Genomic DNA, 13,334 nt, shown 5'->3' on the forward strand with positions numbered 1-13,334 from the left:
TTCACAGAGACGAAGTCCAGTATCCAAAAATACGAAATTTTAGAACACAGTGTGAAAGGGAGAGTTAATCGGGATTGGCATACGTCACTTATGGAAACAGGTAGAGTGGAACATATATTTAAGCTTTACATTGCCGATGGAACTGCAGGAATGGAATAATATGACAAATTGAAAGCAAGACTAAGTTTACCTTAGAGTGAAGTTAAATGATATTCATTATGAATGAAATACACATAATACTGGTGTAATATTTCACAATACATGTTATTTGCTACGCGAACCAGTTTTCGGCTGTTATGCCATTATGAGGTATAGAAATAAATAAGTACTGCAGCGAAATTTTGTTGGATCAAAGAATTTAAACTAGTGCATCTACATCACCTAATGGAACAAAGCATATTTATGGGTACCGAGAATTGAATGGTAATATCTTATTGGTGTTGCGGTGTTTCCTATAAATCTTGAAAGTATGAACACAGTCACTGATTTCTATGTTTACAGCTAAAAATGTATACAGTTATCCTTTATCTCCATTGTGAATTTTATACTGTTGTGTTTAGAATTTAGTTGCTTGAGGAATTTTTGAAGTTGTCTGGTAGTACATGTCCATAAGCACAATACATCATCAACTTGCCAAATCCAGTATCCAAACGTGGAAGAGAGTGGATTATTTTCCAAAAACTGTGTTTCAAAATTGACCATGAAGGTTTCAGCAAGGACTGGACTGAGAGGGTCCCAGAGCCAGACCTTCCAACTGTTTGTATGTCCGGTCATTCAAAAGGAAATAATTTTGTGTTAGACAAAGTTCTGTAGCCAACCTAATGTCATCTGTGAGAACCAGGTTAACTCCTGAATTATCTAGAAAGCCTGTGAGAGTGTTTAGCCACTCCTGAACAGGTATTTTAAGGAATAAGTTGCTAAAATCAGAAGAAACTGGCTTGGCACTAGGGGGATTTGCATATCTTTCAACTTGTTTACTAAGTGAACTGATTTAAAGATACCATGACTAGGTTTGAACTTGGTTTTGATCTTGATCACATCATTTACCTCTCTGGCTAATTTGTAACATGGAGCTGAGAATGAAGACACCACAGGATGAATTGGGATATTTTCTTTATGGAATTTAAGGAAGTCACCAAGTCTGGGAGTTATAGGATTCATGATGGTGAGGAAGTAGGCATCAGAGCCTGATATTATACTTTTGCACAGTCTGATAACGTTTTTAATTTTATCATTATAGGATCCTGTGGGTTCCTTCTGTATGTATTGGAAGTTGGTGGCATTAAGAAATTCTAAACGCAACAGTTTAAAATTCAGAATGGTATTTGGGGGTAACTGTATAAACTATTTAGATCTAATGAGAGACATCAGTGACAATATTCAGACTTTCAAGATTTATAGGAAACCTACTACCACGGTTATGGTAATACCAGCCAATTCTCAACACCCAGTGACTCCTAAACACAATTCTTTTCGTTCAATGATACATCTCCTAATATCCACCCCCATGAGTGTAGACAGCTTCCAAATGGATACAGTCAAACAAAGAGCATCAAACAATGGCTTTCCTCCTACCTCAGTGGACTCAATAATGCACAAAAAGCGGAAAAAACAGGTGTACTATCTTATTTACCTTGTTCTTGGCCCACGAACGCAATAAATGATACACCCTACTCCAGGATGTGGACAACAACCCTAAATCCGGGAAAGTGAAAACATCATTTTATGTGCCCAACACTGCTGGCACTTTCTGCCCAATGGTAAAGACAGCCCTCCGGCTTTGAAAAACAGATACATAAAATTACCTGTAATTGTGGCAAATTATATGTAGAGCAGTCTGGCTGGGCAATATGTATAAACCTGAAAGAACACTACCGACGTTGGAAACTTAGGAAAGGAGACTCTACTTTTGCGGACTATCTGCTTAAAAAAGGCCGTAGTTACAAGGTGAAATATGAAACATTAGATCATATCCATAAATGAAGGAAGATGAACTACCTTGAAATTTTGGAAATTAATAAACATATTTCCATTAACCCAAGTTGAATGACCAGACACAGTTCCCTTACTCGCCACTTTAAACTTCAGGTACTACTCATAACCCCATTCAGACCACGTTTTGAATCACCCATCTTACTCACATAGCCCATTTTCCTTTATTTCAGTTAATGTAACTCCTCTCGTTGTGTTAAAAAATTGTATAATCACAGCTGCTTCACTGACTATCAGTAATATATCTTATTTGTTTGTGATTCAGGACAATTAAAGAAAAGATTACTTTTTTCAGCCACATCTTTGGAATATGTCACCAAATTTTATTTTTCAATTATTTTCTTCTATGTAAAACTTTTGTAATTTGCCTATAGTTCATCACTTAATGTGTCACATATTTTATCTTAGTTAAATAATCTTATATCACAGTACACTGAAATAATCCGTTTTGTTTTATTTCTACTTCTAACGTTAACATTGTCTTCTCTGGAAATGCAGATATTCTGTAGACACATTAGTTTAAAATATCAAACTTAAGGGCTTTAACTGATATCACGTTGTGGGAGGTGAAGGAAGTTGTATTAGGTATTGTTGCACAGCAGCGCCAATTCCCGGATGTACATATCAATTTAAAAAAAATTATTGATTGACATACATACAGGGTGATTTCTTCCGCTGTGTACAAACTTTAGGGATTGATCGATGACAGGAAACTGAACAAAAAAGGTCTAATGAACTTATGTCTGGAAATGCATGCTTTCCATGCTAGAGTCCAATTATTCAAGCATACTTTGTTACAGGGACTGGGATATAATATGCACTGTAGCATGCAGCTACAGTTACAGTATGCATGGTTTCGTCCTAGGGTGTGGTGCTGTTAATAATACGTCATGTCCTAGAACCCTCTCCTGCCGTAGTAATTGGTAATGTCGTGTCCGATTCACTTCCCTTGCTGACTCACTTGTAGTTAACGTGATACAGCGTTGTACACAATGGTTCCGTATTCGATTCGAGAGCTTGCCGACATGGTGTTTACTTTCGGAAAGGCAAATGACAATGGGCGGCGGGCAGCAGTGTTGTCCAGGAGATATACCCCACAGACATAGGTCGTTTCAGAAAGCAGGAATGTTCAGACACAGAGGAAAATGTGATGAACACTGAGGAAGACGACCGCTGTGTCAGTTCCAGGCAGTTGGCCTGCAAGTACAGGTTCAGCCAGATGACTGTATCACACATTCTCCATGGCAATTATTACTACCCTCATACTTACACCGCGTGGAGAGTTTACTAGCGACAGACTTTCCACATCGGGAGCAGTTCTGCCACTGGTTTCTTCACCAGGCAACTAAGATTCCAGGCCTTGTGTCATCCATCCCATGCATAGATGAGGACACCTTTTCGAGGAATGGTATCTTCAACTTTCAAAGCAGTCATCTGTAGGCTAGTATGCAGAACACTCATGATATGGTGACAACGAATCACCAGCATCGGTGTAGCCGGAATGTGTGGGCCAGGATAATTGGCAACCGTATTTTGGGACCAGTCTTCCATCCACATTGCCTAAGAGGCCAGAGCTATCGCCGTTTCTTGGGGGTGACTTCGCCTCCCCTTGTGGAAGCAGTGCCATTGGTTATTCGAAGAGCTATGTGGCTAATACATGATGGTGCTCCCGCCCACTTCGCCACTAACGTCTCGACGCTTCTCAGTCGTGTCTTCCCTGGTCGATGGATCGAACGAGGGGGTTCAGTTGCAGGGCCTGCTCGTTCACTGTATCTCAATCCGTGCAATTTCTGGTTATGGGGCCATTTTAAAAGTATCGTTTATGCAGAACCCATTCCGGGTGTGGAGACACTGGAGCAACGTATTCATGCTGCCTTTGACACTGTTCGGATGCAGCATGACCGAAGTGAACGTGTGAGGCAGAACACGTTATGGCTTGTGCGCGCATGCGCTGAGGCACATGGAAACCATTTTCACCACGTACTGTAACTGTGGTTGCATGGAGAGCGTATATTAGACCGCAGTCTCTGTAACATTGTATCGCGGATTAAATGGTCTCTAGCATGGAGACCAAGCATTTCCGGACATAAGTTCATTAGACTTTTCCTGTTCAGCATCCTCTCGTCGGTCATCCCTTGGTGTTTGTACACGGCGGAAAAAAACACACTGTATACTAGGCCCGGCCCATACCGTGTGCCATAAAGAGAGGCAGTGTTGCAGAAGGCAGGGCACCACTCGTAACACATTTATGAAACGTCCCCTTTGAACAATTATAGATGACTGTCCTTACACTGACACACAATATTTTTAGCGCAACGCAATCTGACTTTCAATAATCCCTGCAAAAGAATGGCCCTGACTAATACTAACCTATACGTTTCACAGATCACTTACCTCACAAAAATCTTGGTTACTCGAACTACTGCAACACAGCGAGCGCCACTACTGTCAGCTAAATAAAAGATTCAAACTACGGAAGGCACTAACTACTGATAGCCATAGTTAGCAAATGAAAGATTTTGATAGAGAACAAACAATGTATTTACCTTAATAGTGTCGAAAAATCATAATATACATAGCAGTTCATGACATCCAGTCTTACAAATTTCAAATCTCCGCCATTTCACTCCCCACATCCACCACTGCTGGCAGAAATACCTTGAGTTACGGATTCAGGGTCCATACATACAGTTGATCCCAGACTGACCTCTTCTTTAAACAGCGAGTCAGCCTCAGCAAGTTCGTTGATTTCATCAGCGGTTTCCTCAACATCCTCCATAACATCATCTTCACTGTCTTCATACAAACATTTTGGCACGTTTTCACAATTGAACCCAATACATTTCTTACAAATTGAAGTCCATTTCAAACCCGCTTTTCTGCAGGAGCACGCTCCGCCACAGTTCAGCTTGCATGAGCATGAAACAATGTGAAGAAGTGCTTCAGGTGCTGGATCTTGGCCCATTATAACGGGTATTGGACCGTGGTCACTGTGATTCCAGCCCCATTTCTCAGGAGGTTTCCAGTTTCCCATACAACTTTGGACTTGTTGGTAAGTCCGCAACGAATGATGTGCAGCATCTTGTGTAGGTGGCAACCGTGCAAGATTCAGTTTGCTTTTTGTGGCAGACTTGGCGAATAGCTGGTACCGTACCGCAAACGGTCTAGTGTGTGGGAACTGCTGACACCTCCACTATACAATGCGATAGTAACCTGTTCTCCTGCTGTTATTATTTCTACACGGGTAGCATGTGGTTTATTGAACGTGCAAAGGGCTGAGGTTAGGTGTTCATTTTTCGCAACAATATTGTAGCACTTAATTTTTCCTTGACCAAAAAAAGCGGATGTTGTATCACATCCGCTAAAGGCGTAAGTGAACAGAATATATTCACTGTCAAACTTGTAAGCTGCAGTGCAAAACCACTTGTCTTCAGCATTTCTTCTTCCTGGCTTTAAGAAAAATAAGTTTTCAATGCCTTGTCCCAAACCGGTCATGAGCACAAGCAGGTCAACATCTTCACCCACAATGACAACACTTCCAAAATCTTTGGTTCTTGAAATGGCAGATGTTACAATCGTAACGTCAGCATCTTCTTGTGCCTGGAGCAATTCAATGCTACACTCCAGAAATTCCTTTTTAAGAAGTGTGATCAAACGCATCTTGTTTCGTTCGTTGTACAAGAACTTGTCCTGAGGGACTTGGTTCACCATCTCTGATTCAACCACAACGTCAACCAAAGACTGTTTTTTAGACCTACGAATCTTCTCAGCATTCCTTGTGCTGCATTTGTCTCCCTCACATGGATACCCATCAAATACAATAGCAAATTGAGATCCAAAATGACGTTGCAGGTAAGAAACATAGCTTTGGGCTATTGACTTGAAGCAAACATTTCGAGTGGATAAGGTACCCTCCATCAATGACAAAAAATTTACTCGGTCCACCTGACTTCACATCTTCCCCTGGAACGAAGGCCAAAGAATAAATACGCTTTTGTCCGCTAAAGAACAATTCCAACAGACTTTTTCTTATAACTGATCATTAACTTCATTCAACTGTAGAAAATGTACGGCACCTGCATGCAATCGTATTACATATTGAAACACAAATAAACTTCACGCAATCCGACGTGCATGTGTTCGTAGTTACTGAATATGATGCTGTTTGTCCCGGCCCTGCAGCAGAGTGAGATGGTAAATTCCAATGAATAACATGATGAGTAATATGTTTATACTACACAAATAGAAACTGAAATAACAGTGTTCGAAAATTAGGTAATTTGCCACTTTGCTCGAAATTTGAAAAAATGGTATTTTTTGACTTGCTGTAGCGCCTTATATAGTGGGAGTAGAAAAAAAGGTAAGAATCAAATTTGTAGAGAATTTTGTGCTCTTTAAAAAAGAGACGTCAAAGCGATAGAAGCAAATGAAACTGAGGTATTTTGAAAAAGCTGAAAAAAGTTTTTTGACTGCAGAAAGTTTTCCCAAGAGACATTTTGTTGGCAAAACTTCGTTTTCTAACCTTTCCAACAATATGAACGAGTTAAAAAAAATTAAATCTTCTACCCCACCTTTTGCAAGGTACAGGCTTTTTTTCTGACAGATTCACAGGACTAATGGCTGCATGCGACGGAACACTGCGTCCACAATCCTTGTCGCATCCAACTGTGTGATTGAGCACGCCTTCCGCCAAGCCAGAGAGACAAATAAATATGTTTGCATACAACGCTGTTTAACTGACACCTTTGAGCTTGTGACAGCTACGCTTACCGGGTACTGAGCTCGGCCCCCTGCATATGTTTCATCGCCACCTCACTTGCTCAGCTTCCACGCCCGATACAACTGGTGTCCAAAAGCAGGCCTCACACTGCCACGACTACAATAGGCGTCCAGAATGGGTCTCACACCACAACCGCTACAGCTGACGATCACACGTGGACCTCAGGCCAACGGCTCTACAAGTGGTGTCCAGAAGAGGGCCCCACAATTACACCGCTACAACTGGCGTCATAACTGAGTGACCACTGCTACAACAACTTTCTGATGTCGCTATCATCACCACAACTGTTTCGCTCACCTTGCGCTCAGCGCTTCAAACAAGGCAAGGTGGTGAGTGAGAAACATTTTGTTTACCTGGCTGTTTTCATTGTGTAATCCATTGGCCCTGGTGAATCGTAGGGAAGCTCGTTTTAATCTGACGGTAATTAGTGTACAGCCGTGTGAACCTTCTGAACTGTCTGGTTTTGAAGTCGTATTTAGCACCTGGCAGCTGTACATTTTGGAGTCTTTCTGGGCGCGTGTTGCCCTGCACGATAGTTGTGCCAGCCATATCCTTCACTTTTCGACAGTGGGGCCTATTTGGTACGGGGTTGCGCTGAATGTAGGTGGACTACGATACGCTGTAAGAAGTAGAGTAACTTGTATATTGCGTACTCTGTAATTTGAACCTGGTGTTCATTTCCTTTTGCATTATATACAGGGTGTTACAAAAACGTACGGCCAAACTTTCAGGAAACATTCCTCACACACAATTAAAGAAAAGATGTTATGTGGACATGTGTCCGGAAATGCTTAATTTCCATGTTAGAACTCATTTTAGTTTCGTCCACCTGCGCTCAATGGAGCACGTTATCATGATTTCATACGGGATACTCCACCTGTGCTGCTAGAACTTGTGCCTTTACAAGTACTGCACAACATGTAGTTCATGCGCGATGAAGCTCCTGCACATTTCAGTCGAAGTGTTCGTACGCTTCTCAACAACAGATTCGGTGACCGATGGATTGGTAGAGGGGGACCAATTCCATGGCCTCCACGCTCTCCTGACCTCAACCCTCTTGACTTTCATTTACGGGGGCATTTGAAAGCTCTTGTCTACGCAACCCCGGTACCAAATGTAGAGACTCTTCGTGCTCGTATTGTGAACGGCTGTGATACAATACGCCATTCTCCAGGGCTGCATCAGCGCATCAGGGATTCCATGCGACGGAGGGTGGATGCATAAATCCTCGCTAACGGAGGACATTTTGAACATTTCCTGTAACAAAGTGTTTGAAGTCACGCTGGTACGTTCTGTTGCTGTGTGTTTCCATTCCATGATTAATGTGATTTGAAGAGAAGTAATAAAACGATCTCTAGCATGGAAAGTAAGCGTTTCCGGACACATGTACGCATAACATATTTTCTTTCTTTATGTGTGAGGAATGTTTTCTGAAAGTTTGGCCGTACCTTTTTGTAACACCCTGCATATTCGTTTTTTGGTTGGTAGCAGTAGAATGTGCAAGATGCCGGTGGAAATACGGGTGATTCTGTTGCCGTTATGACGGAGCAGATCGTTTGGTTACAAGCAGTGCTTGTACAGAAAACTGGGGAAGTAGAAATTTAAGACCAGCCACACGTACTAGCGAACAGTGTCAATATGCTTAAAATGGTAAAGGCTACAGGGGCAACTAATGCAACTGTAGAGGAGAAAAAATAGGTCGAAAGGGAGAAAAACAAGATTGTCGTTTTGCTACTCCAAAGGAAAGAGAGGAAAGAGAGGAAAAAAAATGGATGTTTGGTGGGAGCAAATCGCTGATATGGTTAGTCTAGCACTCTGTCAATATGAGGAAGCAGAAGAATTTACGGTTGAAAAGTGGTTGTATGACACTAGACAGTGTGAACAGGTGTCAGGAATGGAAGGTTGTGGAAGTTCCAGTAAGTTTACTTGATACGCAAGGTACTGGCGTTGTGGAAGGAACAGGGACTAATGTAGAGATATCAGCTCCAATCTCTTGTGAAAATGTGGACCCTGATGTACCTGTAGTGCCGAAAGAAGTACGTGTGTGCTGCACAGGAGAAATTGGGTGTGTGAGTAGCAACGTGGGTGATACTGAATTAGGCGCAATGGTATCTACACTCCTGGAAATTGAAATAAGAACACCGTGAATTCATTGTCCCAGGAAGGGGAAACTTTATTGACACATTCCTGGGGTCAGATACATCACATGATCACACTGACAGAACCACAGGCACATAGACACAGGCAACAGAGCATGCACAATGTCGCCACTAGTACAGTGTATATCCACCTTTCGCAGCAATGCAGGCTGCTATTCTCCCATGGAGACGATCGTAGAGATGCTGGATGTAGTCCTGTGGAACGGCTTGCCATGCCATTTCCACCTGGCGCCTCTGTTGGACCAGCGTTCGTGCTGGACGTGCAGACCGCGTGAGACGACGCTTCATCCAGTCCCAAACATGCTCAATGGGGGACAGATCCGGAGATCTTGCTGGCCAGGGTAGTTGACTTACACCTTCTAGAGCACGTTGGGTGGCACGGGATACATGCGGACGTGCATTGTCCTGTTGGAACAGCAAGTTCCCTTGCCGGTCTAGGAATGGTAGAACGATGGGTTCGATGACGGTTTGGATGTACCGTGCACTATTCAGTGTCCCCTCGACGATCACCAGTGGTGTACGGCCAGTGTAGGAGATCGCTCCCCACACCATGATGCCGGGTGTTGGCCCTGTGTGCCTCGGTCGTATGCAGTCCTGATTGTGGCGCTCACCTGCACGGCGCCAAACACGCATACGACCATCATTGGCACCAAGGCAGAAGCGACTCTCATCGCTGAAGACGACACGTCTCCATTCGTCCCTCCATTCACGCCTGTCGCGACACCACTGGAGGCGGGCTGCACGATGTTGGGGCGTGAGCGGAACACGGCCTAACGGTGTGCGGGACCGTAGCCCAGCTTCATGGAGACGGTTGCGAATGGTCCTCGCCGATACCCCAGGAGCAACAGTGTCCCTAATTTGCTGGGAAGTGGCGGTGCGGTCCCCTACGGCATTGCGTAGGATCCTACGGTCTTGGCGTGCATCCGTGCGTCGCTGCGGTCCGGTCCCAGGTCGACGGGCACGTGCACCTTCCGCCGACCACTGGCGACAACATCGATGTACTGTGGAGACCTCACGCCCCACGTGTTGAGCAATTCGGCGGTACGTCCACCCGGCCTCCCGCATGCCCACTATACGCCTTGCTCAAAGTCCGTCAACTGCACATACGGTTCACGTCCACGCTGTCGCGGCATGCTACCAGTGTTAAAGACTGCGATGGAGCTCCGTATGCCACGGCAAACTGGCTGACACTGACGGCGGCGGTGCACAAATGCTGCGCAGCTAGCGCCATTCGACGGCCAACACCGCGGTTCCTGGTGTGTCCGCTGTGCCGTGCGTGTGATCATTGCTTGTACAGCCCTCTCGCAGTGTCCGGAGCAAGTATGGTGGGTCTGACACACCGGTGTCAATGTGTTCTTTTTTCCATTTCCAGGAGTGTATATTATTGTGATAATAGTTGCTTTGAAGCCGTGCAATTTGGGCCAGATGTGCAGGGAAATGCAGGTGCCTCTGAATTTTGCGTCATGCAGAGGGGAATTGCAGATTGTGTTTTTTAAGTAGATGCGATAGAGAACGCATATGAAACTGTTTATGATGTTAATTTGAGAAGTGGTAAGTTGTTCCGCTCAACTCTCTGTTCAAATTTTGATAAATAATTACTTACTATGTCAGCCGAATTATACAGGGTCTGAGAATATAAATTTTGATATGGATTAATGCAATTAAGATGGTTGTAAGTGTTGATATCTCTTCTTCTTAACATTCTTTAATACAACACGGTGTTGACTATTTCAATTGCCTGTCTGGGAGAGCTTTAGCATTGAAATGCGCTGAGGATACGGGACAGGGGAATCACAAGAGTGGCGTACAAAAACGGATTCCCTGAGGGCAAAGGGAGCGCATCCTTCGTAGAACTGCAGAGTTGACGGAAAGCCCCAGACACAGTTTTTTAGCTTTTCCCACTGCCTGTGATGCTAGGTAAGCTCCTGGTTGGGAGAGCAGCGACTGGTGAAATTGATGTGACGTCAGGAGGACGTAACACGTTTCACGAAGTTCTTAGGAAAAGTGAGGACGAAATGGAGATTATTGGTTCCATTGTCAGCCTGGTATAATTTAAAGAGAATTGGTTTCCGAGGATCTTGGCAGGCCTAACTGAGGAGTCAGTGCTTTACTGACTAGAAATTGGAGACTTTGCCTCTGCACTTGGTGCTGAATGCATCGGAACGCCTTATTTAGATGCTTGTTGATTCTCATTCATTTTTGTAATGAAATAAAGATGTCACTTTATTCATGTATTTGATTCGAGTAGATCGTGTCTCCCTGGTCATATTTAATATTTTTCAACGATAAAATACGCATTTCCCACCTTAATATTCACTACTAGGGTCATGATCTTTCATAGCGTTTATCATTCCGTTGCGTAAACCGTCTTGGCTTAGTTTATGGGAAGCCCAAATTTTTTGGCAGCCATCTTCGGTGTGCTGGTCGTTTGTTTCAGTTCCTGAGCGTCCGTCCTATGTGCGTCATAATCCGATTTTGCAAGACTTACTGCAACTACTTTTGACTAAGTTTCCTTGGTAGTTATTTTATTCTGTCCTTTTTACCTTTGTTACCGTCTTTTCAGCTCTCTCACTCTGCTATACAGTTTTGCAAGGTTCTTTCTGGCATCACGGGATAGTGGTGTTCAGCAGCTTTGGACTGTCCGATTATTCGTCAGTACTTCTTTCTCTACACGTCTGATGAGTTCATTTTCATTGTCGCTCCTGCTTACCAGTTCAGACTTCTTCCTGCCTTCAAATCATCTTTCAAAAACTCAAAAACTGCGTTCACCGCCTTCATCACTTCTTTACATCTTCTGTCTACACTCTGCAGTATACCATCGATACTGCTCTGACTACACGAAATTTTTGACGCCGTAACAGGAGGTGTTTGGCTCACGTGAGCTTTGGCTATGAGTTTCTCACCGCTTATTTCACTCCGTCCCTCCACTTTATAGATCAATTCCACGCTGCTCTCATTTTTTGTTGGACCCGTTTGCAACGTATTGTCTGTTACTGCGTGCTAACTATACCCAGTACTGAACAGTAACTGACTTATCACTGAACTCCGTTTCTTTCCACTCAAGCGTTCCCTGGTCTAAACGACTCCATGCACTCCGCCTCCTATGTTCTTTTATTATAACCTCTAAATCACTTTCCGGCAAAATTACCATAGTATTCTGGTCATACGTTTGACGTATCCACCATCTTCGATCAGCAACTTCCCAACCCATTTCGTTAATTCTTACAATTGCAGCCCTAGTGCGACTGTGACATTCAACTGTTTTCGATTCCCCTTCTTCGTCCAGTATCACTTGTAACCAGAAAACTATTTTTCTTTAATCACCTCTCAAAATCATATTTTTAAAAACTGCAAACTGACCAAGTGTCCCCCATCCTGGATTTGGCAAAATTTCTCATAAGTACAAGAAAAATTGAAATTGCTGAGAATCTACTGTAACAGCAACAAGAAAGCACATCACCCTTTTACCTAATGTTTCACACGCAACATATGAATTATTTGACACAAATACATATATAAAACCCCTCCAAAATTATCAACCCTTTCATCACGAAGCCGGTAACCAATCAGACGTGGAACAGAATCCACGAAAATACAGAATTCAACAAAGAAAGAATGTTAATTATTTGCGCCAACAATCATTTTAGAGAATCCCACGGCTCTTAATGTTTACATTTTCCACGTGAACCATTAAAAACGAAAAAGGTTAAATTTCTTACAGCACCCCAGAATCTCCTACCTTCATTCGGTCGTAGTAGAGTCTGCAATTAATGCGAAACCCAAAATGTGCGCGAGTGGAGTTAACTGTATCAAAACTGATCGTGATGCAGACACACCGTTAAGACCTAATGACGAAATACATGCACGCAATCGTTATGACTCATCGACAAGTTCAGGACACAACAACTACAGTCATTGCGGGTGGGAGACCGGTCCTGAAAGAGAGTCAGCTAGTTCAAATATATGGGAGCTCTCCCACGGAGAACTCGTTCATAAGAAGTAGAGATCAACTCCACGACAGAAGCGGAAAACCAATCCTTTAACACAGCTGCTCCGGTCCATGCACCTCTCGGGACAGTTCAAGATACGGTTTTATTGGATGTTCGGGAATTCCGGTTACAGACTTCTAGGACTTCCAGAGGGGAGTCAGTAGGTAGTATCCTGAGCTTGAACCCATGTTCGGAAGCGTAACGTTTCCGTGATACAATCATTTGAGAACATGTTGGTAACGCGACTACTTTTGCAAGTAACTGGCTAAGCGTGACTTAGTACATCACGTGTTTTACAGTACCACTTATTAACAGCCAAAGAAATTGCTCGCGTACTCGTTGACGGATTCTCCTGAGAGCGATGCAGTACTGCCTCTTCCGTCTCCTTGTAGTACCACAGCCACGCCTGCTGAC

The sequence above is a fragment of the Schistocerca americana genome, chromosome 3 (assembly GCF_021461395.2).
Source record: "Schistocerca americana isolate TAMUIC-IGC-003095 chromosome 3, iqSchAmer2.1, whole genome shotgun sequence".
NCBI lineage: Eukaryota > Metazoa > Arthropoda > Insecta > Orthoptera > Acrididae > Schistocerca > Schistocerca americana.